The following is a 20,452-nucleotide window of genomic DNA, read 5'->3' on the forward strand; positions in this document are numbered from 1 at the left end:
GTTTCCGTTATTGGTCTTAAGTCTAATTAAATGATTTCTATTTTCTCGACAGTATTAAAATACGTTTCCTATATTTAATGCAAGAACGAGTAATTCGCGACAAGCGTAGCTATTATCCAGCAGAACGAAACAAAGGAAATATAAAAAGTGGCCGCTGTTCTTAATCACCAATCAAGTTGCGAAATGTTGGACTGGGTGCGCGTAGACTTGGAGAATAAAAGCTCCTCTCGACTTCCAGAGCCTTTCCTTAACCAGTGGCTTAAAGCAACTTGTGAAAAGAAGTGGGTTAACCTTCGATAATTAATTTATTCACGCAACGCCGTAATTTTTCAAACGGGATGAAATGCAGCCAAACTGCACAGATGCTCGGTTTCTTTCCGAGAATCAGGAGAAAGCCGCTCACTCTCACCCAGCCGAATTTCCGAAAATGACCACTATCATGTCGATGTTCAAAGCGAATTTCCCACTATGGAGATTGTATGAGGGATCAAATAAAAACAACCTACTATTTGTTCCTCTAGAAAGTAATGCACGGCAGTAGTAGTCCTGCGATCTTGAATATGGCTCTCTTGAACGTCCGATCTCTCTCAAGACATTCGTTTTAAATGATCTTATCGTTGAGCATAAACTTGACTGTAGGGGGGTCGTTAGCCATTATCTTCTCAGACACTGGGCAGTCGAGGGACACTATTTTGACTTCACTTCATTTGAATATCATTCTATTATTCTCAAGGTACAATGTCCCTCGATCAGCAGATTTCTCAGAATTATTATTGATTAATCTCACTATGGTATTATCCACATGTAGATTAAAATGATGGTTCCAAGTCTGATACCAAGGCCATGGAATTGTTAAATCTTCTTAACTGCATGAATTTTACTCAACGTCTCAGGAGCTACCTTCACGAAAAACAAACCTGGCGAGAGAGAAATGGGGGGTGGGCTATCGGAAAGAACGTATCATTTAGTCCACCCCCCCCCCCCCCTCCAAAGGGACACCCGTCACACATCCACCATGTACAGGTGAAACAGCAAAGATTGATTTATTTGGACTTTTGTAAATTGATCTTAACCGTTACGGTGATGGTTTATTTTCAGATTTTTAAGTTTTTGTATGAGGCCTGTTTAGGTGATAATCTTTGAAGATGTAAGAATTAAAAAACAAAACAATAGAAGACAAAGTCTCAGGAGCTACCCACAACAGGGGTCACACCTCAGATTTAGTGATGACATTTCAAAACAATCCAAAAGTTCTTTTCTACAGTTGATCATCTGATTGATCCCGTCTCCGCAAACTCCAGGGATCTTTTGCGCACATCCAAATGAGGACTTTGCAGCTCACTTCAGAGATGAGACAGGTGCCATTAGGGCTGGTATCAGTCAAGTAAATAATACTGATATCACAGAACCCTCAATCACACCAGTCGAGGAAACTTTGGAGAGGCTCTGCTGGTTTTCATTGTTACATACCTGTACTTTTCCTTACTATACAATGAAAAAGTAATATTTATTATAGCAGCTTCACAGCAAGTCTAGACTCTCTGTACATCGCAAATGATAAAATTCTGACATTCCTAACCAATGTTTCTGGAGAGGATTTCATGGATAATCAGAAAACCTGAAATCCTGTGACTAATGCATAAAAAAGGATGTTAAGGGAAAACCCACGCTACACATTGGCCTACCTTAAGTGCACCAAAAAATGTCAAACCTCCCACCATGGACATTAACGGGTAAAACACTGGCTTGGACGTAGCCAAAGAAATTGTAAATGTAAAGAAAAATATTCTCTATTTAGAAACCATGCACACGCAGACACGCTCCTGACACCTACACCAAAACCACAGAGAAACCGCAGTCACACCCCGCTATCGCACAAAATAAAAACGAGTTTTATTTAGACATGGACATGCTCTTCAATCACATGAAGCGTTCAAGGACAAACCCCTCTGCGCCTTCCGTCGCAACAGTAATCTTAGAGACCTATCCATGACATCCAAAGACCACCACAAAAGACCAGGCACCACACAGTCCACTGCAGTTTTGAGCCCATTTTTTTTTTTTTTTTTTTTTTTTTTTAACCACCACATATGATTTCCCCTACACGCTGTATAATAACCTTTTCTATTCTCAGGTAACAGTCTAACTGAAGATGAACTTTAAAAGGCATTACATGGCATGTCAAAGCCCAATCCTGGACAAGCCTCAAATATATTATGCCCCATCAAATACATTTATTAAATAAACTTAAAAAAAATATAATTAAAAAAAACATACAAGACAAAAGAAATTTAAATCACAAAATGCATACAAAAAAGGCTGGATGTGCAACTACACAATGGACAGGCTACAGCAGGGCCTACAGATTACTATTACCCTGATCTTAAACCCACAGTGATTCTTCCTCCCAAGAAACAAAATGGTGAGTCTTCCACAAAATTCCTATACAATTTGCCTCTATTTTATCCGTGTGAAGCACTTCAAGTTGCTTGATTTTCTGTATGCAAGGTGCTCTACAAGTAAAGTTTATTGACTTAATGACATTTAAATTTTTCTTCAGTGTGAATAAAGTATAGTGATCCATGCTAAATAGCGCCATCCTGTCTGAAAACACAAAACAAAAAGCTTACAGCACCTGGTATTCCATGCTAATATGCAGCTACAGATGGAAATAATTTTGATGTGATTTAATGTGTTAGTCGAAACACACGAAATACGTAAAATAACAATACGTGTCGCTAAATGTTTAACCCTGACAATCGCAGCAACCATTAAGAAAAATCATCTATTTTTATACCAAAATATCAGGGGAGAGCGCGAACGCAGTCCCCCACTACCAGAAATTATGCAATGTATCTTTAATGGTTTTTAAGTTAACATTTTACATTTTTTAAAACATTACTTTTTTTAAAACATCAAAAGGGAACCAAAGCACATTTAGACACAGACATTTACAAAAATTACAAAACATAATAACACTCAAAAAAGATAACAAAGGACAATTGCAAAAACAAGAATACATATATCAATAATAACACACACAAAGACAAGAATTGTATTAAGATTTAACAATAAATCAGAAATTATGCAGTCGAGATTCCCACATTTGGGGAATTCGCAGGGGTCAGCACAACCGGAGTGCAATGGCTGAGCCTCGCCCTGGGTGAACCACCTTCTTGATCATGGTATCTCCCCTGCCAGGTAAGTATGAGTTGTACACATTTCCTGACGGCTACCCACTCCACATCACATCTTTCACTTGCTCAGCTCCCGAAGCAGCAGAATTACGATTGTTGACATTGGCCGATTTCATTAAAGAAGCCAAAATACCGGTGCTCGTTATTTATATTTTCATATACAAATACAATTTTAAAAATATTTCCCATAATGCCATGAGGGCAATATTTTAAGAATCGTCTATACAGTAAGTGAGGAGTAAACAAAATGTTGAATACAATATTCCTTGTTGAGAGCAAAGACGATGAAAATGAAATGCTCAGTATACGGTCGTATGTCATTTCACTTGTATTCTGCGTAATTCGGAAGGTTTGCAACAGAAAACATTACAGTAACAAGAGAAAGCTGCATGACAAACTCACACTGCGCATGTGCGCAGATCTGTGAAGCTCCTCAAAATTACTCTCCATCCGAGCTGAAGTTACAGCAAAACCCAACTAGAACTACCAGTATAATGAAAATAACAGAAGCACAACCTCGAGACTTACTATTTAATACGCACATATTTGGCGAATTCGCTAAAACACAAACAGCGCGCCAGAGAATCGTTCACGTAACTTCTGTTCTCTCATTCTGAAACAAACCTTACGACGGAAATTGAAGCAAGCTGTGTCGGAAGCTATTGCATAGTTATGTTTTGTAAAAAGAATAAGATGAATTAAATTGTTGATTTTGATAGTGATCGTATAATTATGACTTGATGGCGTTTAACTTCTCTTCAAAAAGAAATGAATTTCAATCCGTTTTTAATACTGCATCTCAGTTTTCTTTAGTGCTATATTGTACAGTAGGCTACTTTTCACTGCATTTTCATGTTTGAAAGGAGCATTATAAGAGTTATTATTACTATTATTATTTTTACTACAACTAATACTACTAACAATATCAATAATAAATCTCATCGGACACCATACTAAATAGCGGCCTCCTGTGTCAAAACGCAAAAAAGCTTACTGCACCTGGTATTCCCAGGCGGTCTCCCATCCAAGTACTAACCAGGCCCGACCCTGCTTAGCTTCCGAGATCAGACGAGATCGGGCGTTTTCAGGGTGGTGTGGCCGTAAGCGAAAGATTAGCGAGCCAATACAGTTTAAATAGTTACGGAAGTAAAGCAACAGTCCCACAACACAGTGGTTTTCAATCCTGGACCTGTTATACCCCCGTGTATCTGACATTGTTGTTTTGTTCCAGCGAAGCCTGTGTTTGTAGGATAATTTTGAGACTCCCCATGATTGTGATGAAGTCACATGTTAAAGTTTTTTTTGTTAAAGGGTATTCCTGTCAATGTTGATCAGACCGTTTCCTCCAAACTCTTGATGCTGCATGATAAAAATATATCACATGTATAACTATATACTAATATAATCAATATGTAATCCAATAAACCTATATAAGCTTATGGAAACGCAAGAAACCACAGTATCCACTGTAGAAAAAAGGCAAACGCAGAAGGCTTAAAAAAACCATACTTACTCAGCAGAAAATTGCCAAATAGAAGTGCTAGAAGAATAATACTTTACAGTGACCCCTGTATAACCTGAATACAATAGAAAAGTACAGGAGGCTATAACTCTGTGAACTTGTATGCATAATAGAAAAATACAGAAAGCAATGACGTGTATGCATAGTGGAAAAGTACAGAGTAAGGGAAAGTTGGGGTAACTGTCCACTACGATAAGATCACCATAGAACCGAAAACCATTGTGGTGCCAAGAAAGTCAGGTTGACCCACGAGCAAGGAAACTGAAAATCCTTACGCGGCCAAAAAAGACCAGATGGCTGGTATTTTTAGAAATGTGTTAAAGGGGGGTTGTGGGGCACAATTTGTATATAAAATGTATGCAAAACTGACAATCGAGGTTCAATTCAGCTGAATTGTTCCGGCTTTGTGCACCTGTGCAATAAAGTCTAAACTTTCTGAAGAGCTTGCTGCTGTTGTGTCTTTTCCCTTGTGAAATGGTTTTCTACAGATTGGCGATTGGCGTGGAAGTATGTCGGTTCCTAGACACGACATGTTTAAGGTGATTTAAAACATGTTCCATACCTTGGGGTATGCACAGACAGCTAATACTACTCTGTTGTGGTGAAGACCTGCAGGGAGCCGAACCAAACTAGAACGATTAAATAAAATGTCGCTTTTTCTTTGGAGCCTAAGTTAATGCAGGGGTGGGCAATTCCAGCCCTGCGGGTTCTCGTTTCCACCAATTACCCTGGCTAAACTGGCTAACTAGCTGCACACACCAACACTAGATTGATTGCAGATTAGATCACAGTAAAACATTTCATATAGGCACACAAGAACAGTCTTTGACTGTCACTTTTGCCCTTATCAAAAAAATGTATCTAAAATAAAAGATTGTGTAAATGTTAGGGCTAAGTAAGAAAGACCAAACATTAGCATGAAAACCAGAAATGGATACAGACCTTGTTGTCCACCCGAGTTAAGAATTACAATGACCACCACAGATTATCACTTAAACTTTGCTAACTTCTGAATGCTCTGACCTCATTAAACACGAATAATTCAGGTACAACTTCACACAGAAAACAATTAAGTCCCAAATGTAGATTAACCTGGCGTTAGATTCAACGTCACTCGTGCACTAGTGCAAGCTAACCAGGTTCACCAAGAAGCAAATAACTAATTCTAAATACATACAGGCTGCACACACAATCCCCAAGAGATACAAACCATATTACAATGAAACACAAAACTATAAAAATGCTTTTCCTCCAGAAATACTTGCAAAAAATGTTTTTTTTAAACTACACAACATAGCCTAGATTTATGAATTGTTTCAGGCAGCATGTTTGAGTTAACATACCGGTTTGTGGAACTGGACAGGACAATGGCCAGGCTAAAGCAGGGCCTACAGATTGCTATTACCCTGATCTTAAACCCACAGTGATCCTTCCTCCCGAGACACAAAATGGCAAGTCTTCCGCAGAATTCCTACTCTGGCACAAACCTAACAAAAAGTGGAAAGAAAATGGATACTGCCAGTCCTGACAACATCACACAAAAAGGCTAAAGAAATAAAGATTAGAACTTACACAGGATCAGAGCTATCACTGGAGAAAGGTGAGCAATCTGGTGAGCTACTTCAGCAAGCGTGGCTGGGGATGGGCTGCATTTGCCCCTGGAATGCAGGTGATTTTAGCACAGGTGTTCTTAATAAAACCCTTGATCTGGCTCTGCAGCCCCACCTACAGGCAGAAGTCCGGATGCACAGTAGAAAAAAGCAGGGTATCAGAAGTGGGAATGTAACGTAACAGCCATATATACCGACATAATGTGAACATTAACTGCGTGCGTCAGTACACTGTTAACGTAGACCTTCTCTCTCAATATGAAAAAGCTTGACAGAAGCTGAAGTCAGAATCTGCAGTGTTATTTCTAATAAATATATGCAGTGGGGATAAAAATAAGATGCACTAATTTGTTGATTTTGAGTGTGACTGTAATTTGCCTCTGTATTTAACCTAATTTTATTTTATAGTCTTTATTCCACCGTGAAGCACTTTCAGGTGCTTGATTCCCTTTATGACACGTGTTGAACAAATGAAGCATATTATTGACTTGATGACTCACTACAACTCACTACTGGCTGGTCTGCCAGCATCCGCCATCAGACCCCTGCAGCTCATCCAGAATGCTGCAGCGCGTCTGGTCTACAACCTCCCCAGACATTCCCATGTCACCCCCTGCTCACTGACCTCCACTGGCTGCCTGTTATGGCTCGCATCAAATTTAAGACCTTGGTGCTTGCATACCAGGCAGCTAAGGGGTCAGCACCAGGGTACATTCAGAGGATCATCAGACCCTACACACCAGCCAGACCTCTCCGTTCTGCCACCTCTGGACGCTTGGCACCTCCCCCTCTTCGCGTCTGTACTTCCCGCTCCCGTCTGCTGTCTGTCCTGGCCCCTCGCTGGTGGAATGACCTCCCGTGACGGTCAGAACAGCAGAGAATCTCACCACTTTCAAACGCAGACTGAAGACTCTACTCTTCAGGCTGCACCTCTCCCAGCCCTCCCTAGCCTATAGTTCAGCTCACTGTACCTAGTTAGGATAATGATTATGTTAGTGTATCTGGCAGGATTGTTTTTGTTTGATTAGGTGTGATTCCAGTGCTAGTTTGTACTTGGTAGGAGTCTTGCTTGCTGAACAAGCTTACTCTACAGGGTTGGAGTCCTGATCGATGTGGTCACTTCTGGCACTACGATCCTTACTTCACTCTAGTGTTTCTTTTGCACCTCTACATCATGAACCTATGCACTTGTTGTACGTCGCTCTGGATAAGAGCGTCTGCTAAATGCCTATAATGTAATGTAATGACATTCATTTTTTTCTTCAAAGTGTCAATCAGTTGCAGTTTCCATATTTTACCTTGCTAAATAGCACCCTGCGTGAAAACACAAAAAGGCTTACAGCACCCGGTATTCCAAGTTAAATATTTCAGCAGTCAGACAAATTATGTTTGCCTGGTCGGACACAACATTAGATCAGTGGTTCTCAAACTCGGTCCTGGGGGACCCCTGCGTATGCTGGTTTTCATTCCAACCTCAACAGCAATCCCAGAATTTTAACAAGCTGTTCATTTTTCTTCATTGGGTGCATTTCATGTTTTAGAGCTGGGGTTGTAGAAAGGGCCAGTGTGGGTACACACACCTGATTCTACTAATCAATCACTGGAGTCATTGCTAAGCACCTTGATTAATAGAATCAGGATCAGGTGTGTGCACCCACACTGGCCCTTTCTGAATAAGACTGGAGTCCCCAGCCCTAAAACATGAAAAGCACCTAATTAAAGAAGAACCATGGTGATTTTCAAACTTTCTCGGTTTTATGTGCTATTTGCACAAGAGGCATTGAAGAAACACAATGAGTAAAGTATTAAATATGTCCGTTCTGTATTTTTGGAGAAATATGCGTTTTAAATTTATCGTCCTATTTTCAACCGGTTGAGAAAGTTGTCAACTTGGTGCGTCACAAATACAGTAACCGCTCCCCTTTGCACGCACCGGAAACCCATGGATAACTCGAGACCCATAGTTTGCGCCACTGGCTTACAGGCAAGACAATGCAAATATTTGTTTAACGTTAGGTTCACTTAAATTAGAGTGCCTTTTAAGGACTGTTAGATTATTTCTGGTTATATTCATTTAGCTAGCTAGGTAGTTTGCTTTCATAAGGCACTGTTATCGATAACGTTAGCTAGCTAGTTTGCTTTTATGAGGACGTTATAGTGGTGGTTTTATTTTAACTTGGCTAGCTAGATAGCAAAAATTATAATTGGATATAGGTCAACGTCCTTACCTTAGCTATCTATCGATACTTGATATACTACTAAGCTAGCTAGCTTGTGAAAATTCAGTCTCCCAAAAAGAGCGCGTATCTTGGGGGTAGCTATGGTAACGGGACACGGTCTGTCAATCATAGCTAACTGGCAGTTCTCATTACCACGCCCAGACGGTTTGGGTGAACTTTTATAGTGGGAAATTTAGGCTTAGAAAAATATGCTTTAAAGTACATTGAAATGACTGAATAATAAAGAAATTATGCACATTTGTTTTGTTGTTGCCTAAAGACAACTGGGAAGTGCCACGTTCAACCACCATGTTACTCCTTTAAGAAAAATGAACAGCCTGTTAAAATTCTGGGATTGCTGTTGAGGTTGGAATGAAAACCAGCATACACGGGGTCCCGCAGGACTGAGTTTGAGAACCACTCCATTAGATCACATCACTCACACGGTCATTTCACTACTTCAGTGGTCTCCAGCCCTGGTCCTGGAGAGCTACAGGGTCTGCTGGTTTTCATAGTGACTCTGCACTTCATGAATCAATTAGAGCAGTTGATTACACAGTTAACTCAACTCACCTGGTGTCTTGGGTCTCAATTGGGTGCTGATTTGAAGGTGAAAACAAAAGCCAGCAGACCCTGTAGCGCTCCAGGACCAGGGTTGGAGACCACTGCATTACATTGTTCCATTCGCTTACATAAACAACATCTCTATAAATCAGACACGGGAACAACTAACCCTGGCAACCCAGCTCAACATAAGTGATCTACTTGTATACAAGAAAAAACAAAGCTGACTGACTTGATGACATTTAAGCCGCGTTTCCACCGCAGGAACTATACCCCGGAACTAGGAACCTTTTGAGGAACTCAGTGCGTTTCCACCGCAGGAACTAGGGTCTAAATTTAGTTCTGGGGGCTTTGTTTTACCCCCCAAAACGTTCCTGCTCGGGGGGTAGTACTTTCCGAAAGTACAGGAACCTTTTGGGTGGAGCTTGCAGCGCTGAACATTTCTGATTGGTCGAGTACTCGTAGCATTTGTGTTGTATTTATTTTCCGCCATTACCCGCCATGTTTGAAAATATGCAGCGGCAAACCAATTTATTTTCATAATAACTTCAAATCAAACTTGTATGTTATGCGGCGCAGTAGCCTACTTTTGGTTATGGCCTGTCAACGTCTTGGAATTATAACGTGTGCTCTTCTGTTCTTTTCTTGCTTTAGTATTCGTTTTATAAAATGCTAAGCATTCGTGCTGGGACAGCATATTACGTAGGCTACCAAAACATTCAAACGGATTAATTCGGTTGCTGAATATTTTCTTCCGGATTTTCTTTGTTAGCCCGTTGTAATTGACTCAAAACGTTTGATACAGTTATGTGAGGTATGCGGTAGTTCTGCATAATTAACATTGGTGATACAGTACAAGCAAACTGGAAATCACCTTCCGCACTTTTTATCCGGGTAAAATAACAGGTTAATTCTAGTAATCTTCCCTTTAGCTTTTTCAGACTGCCGTAATTTTACTCAATTGTACTGCCATTTTTCAATTCCACGAAAAGACCAGGAAGACTATGGACTCATTTATGGTGAATGGTTCGCATCTGGAGGCACACTTCGCTGCTCGGTAGCAGTAACTTCGAAGGAAAGCAAACGGTGGCTGTACCACTACTAATTTACATTTTCACGCAAGTCCGAGTTTTCGTTCTATTCTTGTCATTTTGCGATTAGCCTATATGGAATTGACGACGAGAAAGTAAAAAACAACAGCAAATTGTTTACAACGTGTGCATGTTTTCTGCTGTTAATGAATGTGTTTGAGAGGATATGAAAATCAATAAATACAAAAGTAACCATATATAGTCATTGTTGGTAACCCGTTGTATATAAGTGGAATAAACCCCTCCGGGCTGTCCCGGTTATTAGAAAATAATGTAGGCTACTTCGGTGGTAGTATGGGGTTACAGAAGAAATCATATGACAGATGGACCGACGACAACGTCAGTGGGTTAATTTGCCTAATCTTCGCGGTACTTTAGACCCCGGTGGAAACGCAGACAACCATTGGCTGAAGGAACCTTTTAGTTCCTGGTAAAGTAGTTCCTGGGACTGAAAGTTCCGGGTAATTTTGGTGGAAACGCGGCTTTACATTGTTCGTCAGTGTGAGTAAGTTAAAGTAGTCCATCTTATGCCTTGCTAAATATCGCCAACTTGAATGAAAACACAATAAAAGAAGAAACCTGGCATTCCATGTTACAAATTTTTCAGAAGCTCCAGTCGCCATAATTAAAGGGAAATAACTTTGATGTGATTAAATGTAGTGCTTGTCCAGACAAACGCGTTCATTTCATTACATTCGCGTGTCTACAACAGCCGACAATTCCAACCATCAACAAAAACGATCTATTTTTATACCAGTATATCAGGGGAGAGCGCGAACGCAGTCCCCCACTACCAGAAATTATGCAGTCGAGATTCCCACATTTGGGGAATTCGCAGGGGTCAGCACAACCGGAGTGCAATGGCTGAGCCTCGCCCTGGGTGAACCACCTTCTTGATCATGGTATCTCCCCTGCCAGGTAAGTATGAGTTGTACACATTTCAGGACGGCTACCCACTCCACACCACATCTATCACACAGACGGGTATCACATCTTTCACTTGCTCAGCTCCCGACGACGCAGAATTACGATTGTTGACATTGGCCGATTTCATTAAAGAAGCCAAAATACTGGTGCTCGTTATTTATATTTTCATATACAAATACAATTTTAAAAATATTTCCCATAATGCCATGCGGGAAATATTTTAAGAATCGTCTATACACGAAGTAGTGAGAGGTAAACAAAATATTGAATACAATATTCCTTGAGAGCATAGACGATTAATATTAATTTCTCAGTATACGGTCGTTTATCATTCCACTTGTATTCTGCGTAATTCGGAAGGTTTGCAACAGAAAACATTACAGTAACAAGAGAAAGCTGCATGACAGACTCACACTGCGCATGTGGCAGATCTGTGAAGCTCCTCAAATTTACTCTCCATCCGAGCTGAAGTTACAGCAAAACCCAAACTAACTACCAGTATAATGAAAATAACGGAAGCACAACCTCGAGACTTACTATTTAATACGCACATATTTGGCGAATTCGCTAAAACACAAACAGCGCGCCAGAGAATCGTTCACGTAACTTCTGTTCCCTCATTCTGAAACAAACCTTACAACGGAAATTGAAGCAAGCTGTGTCGGGAACTATTGCATAGTTATGTTTTGTAAAAAGAATAAGATGAATTTAATTGTTGATTTTGACAGTGACCGTATAATTATGACTTGATGGCGTTTAACTTCTCTTCAAAAAGAAATGAATTTCAATCCGTTTTTAATACTGCATCTCAGTTTTCTTTAGTGCTATATTGTACAGTAGGCTACTTTTCACTGCATTTTCATGTTTGAAAGGAGCATTGTAAGAGTTATTGTTAGTAGTAAAAATAATAGTAATATCAATAATAAATCTAATCTGATACCATACTAAATAGCGGCCTCCTGTGTCAAAACGCAAAAAAGCTTACTGCACCTGGTATTCCCAGGCGGTCTCCCATCCAAGTACTAACCAGGCCCGACCCTGCTTAGCTTCCGAGATCAGACGAGATCGGGCGTTTTCAGGGTGGTGTGGCCGTAAGCGAAAGATTAGCGAGCCAATACAGTTTAAATAGTTACGGAAGTAAAGCAACAGCCGCACAACACAGTGGTTTTCAATCCTGGACCTGTTATACCTCCGTGTATCTGACATTGTTGTTTTGTTCCAGCTAATCCTGTGTTTAAGGTGATTTAAAACATGTTCCATACCTTGGGGTATGCACAGACAGCTAATACTACTCTGTTCTGGTGAAGACCTGCAGGGAGCCGAACCAAACTAGAACGATTAAATAAAATGTCGCTTTTTCTTTGGAGCCTAAGTTAATGCAGGGGTGGGAAATTCCAGCCCTGCAGGTTCTCGTTTCCACCAATTACCCTGGCTAAACTGGCTAACTAGCTGCACACACCAGCACTAGATTGATTGCAGATTAGATCACAGTAAAACATTTCATATAGGCACACAAGAACAGTCTTTGACTGTCACTTTTGCCCTTATCAAAAAAATGTATCTAAAATAAAAGATTGTGTAAATGTTAGGGCTAAGTAAGAAAGACCAAACATTAGCATGAAAACCAGAAATGGATACAGACCTTGTTGTCCACCCGAGTTAAGAATTACAATGACCACCACAGATTATCACTTAAACTTTGCTAATTTCTGAATGCTCTGACCTCATTAAACACGAATAATTCAGGTACAACTTCACACAGAAAACAATTAAGTCCCAAATGTAGATTAACCTGGCGTTAGATTCAACGTCACTCGTGCACTAGTGCAAGCTAACCAGGTTCACCAAGAAGCAAATTACTCATTCTAAATACATACAGGCTGCACACACAATCCCCAAGAGATACAAACCATATTACAATGAAACACAAAACTATAAAAATGCTTTTCCTCCAGAAATACTTGCAAAAAAGTGTTTTTTTAAACTACACAACATAGCCTAGATTTATGAATTGTTTCAGGCAGCATGTTTGAGTTAACATACCGGTTTGTGGAACTGGACAGGACAATGGCCAGGCTAAAGCAGGGCCTACAGATTGCTATTACCCTGATCTTAAACCCACAGTGATCCTTCCTCCCGAGACACAAAATGGCAAGTCTTCCGCAGAATTCCTACTCTGGCACAAAACCTAACAAAAAGTGGAAAGAAAATGGATACTGCCAGTCCTTGACAACATCACACAAAAAGGCTAAAGAAATAAAGATTAGAACTTACACAGGATCAGAGCTATCACTGGAGAAAGGTGAGCAATCTGGTGAGCTACTTCAGCAAGCGTGGCTGGGGATGGGCTGCATTTGCCCCTGGAATGCAGGTGATTTTAGCACAGGTGTTCTTAATAAAACCCTTGATCTGGCTCTGCAGCCCCACCTACAGGCAGAAGTCGGATGCACAGTAGAAAAAGCAGGGTATCAGAAGTGGGAATGTAACGTAACAGCCATATATCCGACATAATGTAACATTAACTGCGTGCGTCAGTACACTGTTAACGTAGACCTTCTCTCTCAATATGAAAAGCTGACAGAAGCTGAAGTCAGAATCTGCAGTGTTATTTCTAATAAATATACGCAGTGGGGATAAAAATAAGATGCACTAATTTGTTGATTTTGAGTGTGACTGTAATTTGCCTCTGTATTTTAACCTAATTTTATTTTATAGTCTTTATTCCACCGTGAAGCACTTTCAGGTGCTTGATTCCCTTTATGACACGTGTTGAACAAATGAAGCATATTATTGACTTGATGACTCACTACAACTCACTACTGGCTGGTCTGCCAGCATCCGCCATCAGACCCTGCAGCTCATCCAGAATGCTGCAGCGCGTCTGGTCTACAACCTCCCAGACATTCCCATGTCACCCCCTGCTCACTGACCTCCACTGGCTGCCTGTTATGGCTCGCATCAAATTTAAGACCTTGGTGCTTGCATACCCAGGCAGCTAAGGGTCAGCACCAGGGTACATTCAGAGGATCATCAGACCCTACACACCAGCCAGACCTCTCCGTTCTGCCACCTCTGGACGCTTGGCACCTCCCCTCTTCGCGTCTGTACTTCCCGCTCCCGTCTGCTGTCTGTCCTGGCCCCTCGCTGGTGGAATGACCTCCCGTGACGGTCAGAACAGCAGAGAATCTCACCACTTTCAAACGCAGACTGAAGACTCTACTCTTCAGGCTGCACCTCTCCCAGCCCTCCCTAGCCTATAGTTCAGCTCACTGTACGAGTTAGGATAATGATTATGTTAGTGTATCTGGCAGGATTGTTTTTGTTTGATTAGGTGTGATTCCAGTGCTAGTTTGTACTTGGTAGGAGTCTTGCTTGCTGAAAAAAGCTACTCTACAGGGTTGGAGTCCTGATCGATGTGGTCACTTCTGGCACTACGATCCTTACTTCACTCTAGTGTTTCTTTTGCACCTCTACATCATGAACCTATGCACTTGTTGTACGTCGCTCTGGATAAGAGCGTCTGCTAAATGCCTATAATGTAATGTAATGACATTCATTTTTTTCTTCAAAGTGTCAATCAGTTGCAGTTTCCATATTCTACCTTTTACCCTTGCTAAATAGCACCCTGCGTGAAAACACAAAAAGGCTTACAGCACCCGGTATTCCAAGTTAAATATTTCAGCAGTCAGACAAATTATGTTTGCCTGGTCGGACACAACATTAGATCAGTGGTTCTCAAACTCGGTCCTGGGGGACCCCTGCGTATGCTGGTTTTCATTCCAACCTCAACAGCAATCCCAGAATTTTAACAAGCTGTTCATTTTTCTTCATTGGGTGCATTTCATGTTTTAGAGCTGGGGTTGTGAAAGGGGCCAGTGTGGGTACACACACCTGATTCTACTAATCAATCACTGGAGTCATTGCTAAGCACCTTGATTAATAGAATCAGGATCAGGGTGTGCACCCACACTGGCCCTTTCTGAATAAGACTAGTCCCCAGCCTAAAACATGAAAAGCACCTAATTAAAGAAGAAACATGGTGTTTTCAAACTTTCTCGGTTTTATGTGCTATTTGCACAAGAGGCATTGAAGAAACACAATGAGTAAAGTATTAAATATGTCCGTTCTGTATTTTTGGAGAAATATGCGTTTTAAATTTATCGTCCTATTTTCAACCGGTTGAGAGAAAGTTGTCAACTGGCGCCAAAATACAGTAACGCTCCTCCCTTTGCGCACCGGAAACCCATGGATAACTCGAGACCCATAGTTTTTCGCCACTGGCTTACAGGCAAGACAATGCAAATATTTGTTTTAACTTAGGTTCACTTAAATTAGAGTGCCTTTTAAGGACTGTTAGATTATTTCTGGTTATATTCATTTAGGGTAGCTAGGTAGTTTGCTTTCATAAGGCACTGTTATCGATAGCGTTAGCTAGCTAGTTTGCTTTATGAGGACGTTATAGTGGTGGTTTTATTTTAACTTGGCTAGCTAGATAGCAAAAATTATAATTGGATATAGGGCAACGTCCTTACCTTAGCTATCTTCGATACTTGATATAATACTAAGCTAGCTAGCTTGTGAAAATTCAGTCTCCCAAAAAGACGCGTATCTTGGGGGTAGCTATGGTAACGGGACACGGTCTGTCAATCATAGCTAACTGGCAGTTCTCATTACCACCCAGACGGTTTGGGTGAACTTTTATAGTGGGAAATTTAGGCTTAGAAAAATATGCTTTAAAGTACATTGAAATGACTGAATAATAAAGAAATTATGCCATTTGTTTTGTTGTTGCCTAAAGACAACTGGGAAGTGCCACGTTCAACCACCATGTTACTCCTTTAAAAATGAACAGCCTGTTAAAAATCTGGGATTGCTGTTGAGGTTGGAATGAAAAAACCCGCATACACGGGGTCCCGCAGGGATGAGTTTGAAACCTCCATTAGGGTCACATCACTCACACGGTCATTTCACTACTTCAGTGGTCTCCAGCCCTGGTCCTGGAGGCTACAGGGTCTGCTGGTTTTCTGTGACTCTGCACTTCATGAATCAATTGAGCAGTTGATTACACAGTTAACTCAACTCACCTGGTGTCTTGGGTCTCAATTGGGGCTGAATTGAAGGTGGCAAAAGCCAGCAGACCCTGTAAGCTCAGGACCGGGGTTGGACCACTTTATTTTTCCATTAACCCAAACAACATCTCTATAAATCAGACACGGGAACAACTAACCTGGCAACCCAGCTCAACATAAGTGATCTCTTGTTATACAAGAAAAAAAAAAAATGACTGAGATGACATTTTTTGTTCGTCAGTGTGAGTAAGTTAAAGTAGTCATCTTATGCCTTGCTAAATATGCCAGCAGATAAAACACAATAAAGAAGAAACCTGGCATTCCATTTACAAATTTTTCAAAGCTCCATTTGCATAATTAAAAAAAAAAAAAAAAAATTTTGGGTTGTTTAAAATTAGTGCTTGTCCAGAAAACGCGTTCATTTCATTACATTCGCGTTCTACAAAAACCCGACAATTAACCATAAACAAAAGCGATCTGTTTTATACCAGTATATCGGGGAGGCGGGGGCGCAGTCCCCACTACCAGAAATATGCGGTGAGGATTCCCACATTTGGGGAATTGAGAGTCCAGCACAACCGGAGTGCAATGGCTGAGCCTCGCCTGGGTGAACCACCTTCTTGATCATGGTATCTCCTGCCAGGTAAGTATGAGTTGTAACACATTTCGGACGGCTACCCACTCCACACCACATCACACAGGCGGGTATCACTCTTTCACTTGCTCAGCTCCCGACAGCGCAGAATTACGATTGTTGACATTGGCGATTTCATTAAAGCCAAAATACTGGTGCTCGTTATTTATATTTTCATATACAAATACAATTTTAAAAATATTTCCCATAATGCCATGCGGAAATATTTTAAGAATCGTCTATACAAGTAGTGAGAGGTAAACAAAATATTGAATACAATATTCCTTGAGAGCATAAACGATAATATTAAATTTCTCAGTATCGGTCGTTTATCATTCCACTTGTATTCGTAATTCGGAATTTTGCAACGAAAACATTACAGTAACAAGAAAGCTGCATGACAGACTCACCTGCGCATGTGGCAGATCTGTGAAGCTCCTCAAATTTACTCTCATCCGAGCTGAAGTTACAAAAACCCAAACTAACTACCAGTATAATGAAAATAACGGAAGCACAACCTCGAGACTTACTATTTAATACGCACATATTTGGCGGAATTCGCTAAAACACAAACAGCGCGCCAGAGAATCGTTCACTTAACTCGTTCCTCATTCTGAAACAAACCTTAAAATTGAAGCAACGTTGGGAACTATTGCATAGTTATGTTTTGTAAAAGAATAAGATGAATTTAATTGTTGATTTTGACAGTGACCGTATAATTATGACTTGATGGCGTTTAACTTCTCTTCAAAAGAAATGAATTTCAATCCGTTTTTAATACTGCATCTCAGTTTTCTTTAGTGCTATATTGTACAGTAGGCTACTTTTCACTGCATTTTCATGTTTGAAAGGAGCATTGTAAGAGTTATTGTTAGTTTGTAAAAATAATAGTAATATCAATAATAAATCTCATCTGATACCATCTAAATAGCGGCCTCCTGTGTCAAAACGCAAAAAAACTTACTGCCTGGTATTCCCAGGCGGTCTCCCATCAAGTACTAACCAGGCCCGACCTGCTTAGCTTCCGAGATCAGACGAGATCGGGCGTTTTCAGGGTGGTGTGGCGTAAGCGAAGATTAGCGAGCCAATACTGTTTAAATAGTTACGGAAGTAAACAACAACCGCACAACACAGTGGTTTTCAATCCTGGACCTGTTATACCTCCGTGTATCTGTTGTTGTTTTGTTCCAGCTAATCCTGTGTTTAAGGTGATTTAAAACATGTTCCATACCTTGGGGTATGCACAGACAGCTAATACTACTCTGTTCTGGTGAAGACCTGCAGGGCCGACAAACTAGAACGATTAAATAAAATGTCGCTTTTCTTGGAGCCTAAGTTAATGCAGGGTGGGCTAATTCCAGCCCTGCAGGTTCTCATTCCACCAATTACCCTGGCTAAACTGGCTAACTAGCTGCACACCAACACTAGATTGATTGCAGATTAGATACAGTAAACCATTCATATAGGCACACAGAAGTCTTTTGATGGTCACTTTTGGCTTAACAAAAAAAATGATCTAAAATAAAAATTGTGTAAATGATTGGCTAATTAAGACCACCTCTGAGTTAAGAGGTTGAGTTTTCATTGGGAATCTTTTGTGTAACATTCTGACCCTGTACCATTAGGTTTTGGAGTGTGCATGCATAATCTGTTTTAAGAAGGAACTACAATGACCACCACAGATTCTCACTTTACAAACTTCTAATGCTCTGACCTCATAAATCACATAAGTCAGATATCAGTTCCATCCTTCATCTTGCTAAATAGCGTTTTACTGTGTGAAAACCGAAAAGCATACAGCACCGGTACTTCCCATTTCAAATATTTCAAGTATAAGTAAAGTTTGCATGGACGGACCCAACAGTACATCACAACACACGCATTCATTTCTTACATTAATCCCCTTACATCCTCACGTCTCCGAGTCAGTCATTAGGAACGCCTAAGGCCAAGTAACTGTTAAATAATACTTAACTATTTTCATACCAGAATATCAGGAGGCGCGAACAGATCCCCACTACCAGAAATTATACAGTCGAGATTCCCACATTTGGGAATTCGCAGAGTCCACAACCGGAGTGCAATGGCTGAGCCTCGCCCTGGGTGAACCACCTTCTTGATCATGGTATCCCTGCCAGGTAAGTATGGGTTGTACACATTTCCTGGCGGCTACCCTCCACACCACATCTATCACACAGGCGGGTATCACATCTTTCACTAGCTCAGCTCCGAAGCCACAGAATTGATTGTTGACATTGCGATTTCATTAAAAGACCAAAATACTGGTGCTCGTTATTTATATTTTCATATACAAATACAATTTTAAAATATTTCCCATAATGCCATGAGGGCAATATTTTAAAAATCTCTACAGGAAAAAGTAGAGGTAAACAAAATATTGAATACAATATTCCTTGTTGAGAAACAAAGACGATGAAAATGAAATCCTCATATACGGTCGTATGTCATTTCACTTGTATTCTGCGTAATTCGGAAGGTTTGCAACAGTAAACATTACGTAACAAAAAGCTGCATGACAGACTCACACTGCGCAGATCTGTGAAGCTCCTCAAATTTACTCTCCATCCGAGCTGAAGTTACAGCAAACCCAAACTAACTATATATAATGAAAATAACAGAAGCACAACTCAAAGACTTACTATTTAATACGCACATTGGAATTCGCTAAACCAACTGCGACAAGAGAATGTGGTAACTTCTCTCATTCTGGAAAAAAAAAAACCTTAACGACGGAAATTTAAGCCAAGCTATAGCATAGTTATGTTTGTAAAAGAAATTAGATGAATTTAATTGTTGATTTTGACAGTGACCGTATAATTATGACGATGGCGTTTAACTTCTCTTCAAAAAGAAATTAATTTCAATCCGTTTTAATACTGCATCTCAGTTTTTCTTTAGTGCTATATTGTACAGTAGGCTACTTTTACTGCATTTTCATGTTTGAAAGGAGCATTATGGGATATTGTTAGTAGTAAAAATAATAGTAATATCAATAATAAATCTCATCTGATACCATACTAAATAGCGGCCTCCTGTGTCAAAACGCAAAAAGCTTACTGCCTGGTATTCTCAGGCGGTCTCCCATCCAAGTACCTAACCAGGCCCGACCCTGCTTAGCTTCGAGATCAGACGAGATCGGCGTTTTCAGGGTGGTGTGGCCGTAAGCGAAAATTAGCGAGCCAATACTGTTTAAATAGTTACGGAAGTAAAGCAACAGCCGCACAACACAGAGGTTTTCAATCCTGGACCTGTTTACCCCCGTGTGTCTGACATTGTTGTTTTGTTCAGCAATCCTGTGTTTAAGGTGATTTAAAACATGTTCCATCCTTGGGGTATGCGATACTAATACTACTCTTTGTGGTGAAGACCTGCAGGGAACGAACCAAACTAGAACGATTAAATAAAATGTCCTTTTTCTTGGGCCTAAGTTAATGCAGGGGTGGGCAATTCCAGCCCTGCGGTTTCTCGTTTCACCATTCCTGGCTAAACTTAACTAGCTGCACACACCAGCACTAGATTGATTGCAGATTAGATCACAGTAAAACATTTCATATAGGCACCCGAAGTCTTTTGCAGTCACTTTTGCGCTTATCAAAAA

At 40.5% G+C, this 20,452-nt stretch overlaps 1 protein-coding gene, 5 non-coding genes and 3 pseudogenes across 7 annotated transcripts in view; all 9 read right to left on the reverse strand.

The window, feature by feature from the left end:
- rnpep (arginyl aminopeptidase (aminopeptidase B)) overlaps positions 1-20,452 on the reverse strand; it is a 77,610-nt gene that overhangs the window by 18,546 nt on the left and 38,612 nt on the right. The window contains exon 1 of one of the 2 annotated variants that reach the window (XM_064305570.1): positions 6,292-6,309. The exons of the other annotated variant lie outside the window; for it this stretch is intronic. The gene's annotated coding sequence lies outside the window, so the exon portion shown is untranslated. Of the gene's footprint in view, positions 1-6,291; positions 6,310-20,452 lie in introns of those variants that run through there. 2 annotated transcript variants of the gene reach the window in all.
- Positions 3,053-3,209, reverse strand: LOC135238659 (U1 spliceosomal RNA). Its single transcript, XR_010325173.1, has one exon. It is a non-coding gene; the product is annotated as a U1 spliceosomal RNA (small nuclear RNA).
- On the reverse strand, positions 4,185-4,303 carry LOC135238687 (5S ribosomal RNA). Its single transcript, XR_010325195.1, has one exon. It is a non-coding gene; the product is annotated as a 5S ribosomal RNA (ribosomal RNA).
- LOC135238690 (U1 spliceosomal RNA) lies at positions 10,966-11,129 on the reverse strand. The gene has a single exon (XR_010325198.1). It is a non-coding gene; the product is annotated as a U1 spliceosomal RNA (small nuclear RNA).
- On the reverse strand, positions 12,109-12,227 carry LOC135238688 (5S ribosomal RNA). The gene has a single exon (XR_010325196.1). It is a non-coding gene; the product is annotated as a 5S ribosomal RNA (ribosomal RNA).
- LOC135238664 (U1 spliceosomal RNA) lies at positions 16,695-16,850 on the reverse strand. Its single transcript, XR_010325175.1, has one exon. It is a non-coding gene; the product is annotated as a U1 spliceosomal RNA (small nuclear RNA).
- On the reverse strand, positions 17,791-17,904 carry LOC135238686 (5S ribosomal RNA; annotated as a pseudogene).
- On the reverse strand, positions 18,827-18,979 carry LOC135238661 (U1 spliceosomal RNA; annotated as a pseudogene).
- Positions 19,905-20,020, reverse strand: LOC135238685 (5S ribosomal RNA; annotated as a pseudogene).

Source organism: Anguilla rostrata, chromosome 13 (assembly GCF_018555375.3).
Source record: "Anguilla rostrata isolate EN2019 chromosome 13, ASM1855537v3, whole genome shotgun sequence".
NCBI lineage: Eukaryota > Metazoa > Chordata > Actinopteri > Anguilliformes > Anguillidae > Anguilla > Anguilla rostrata.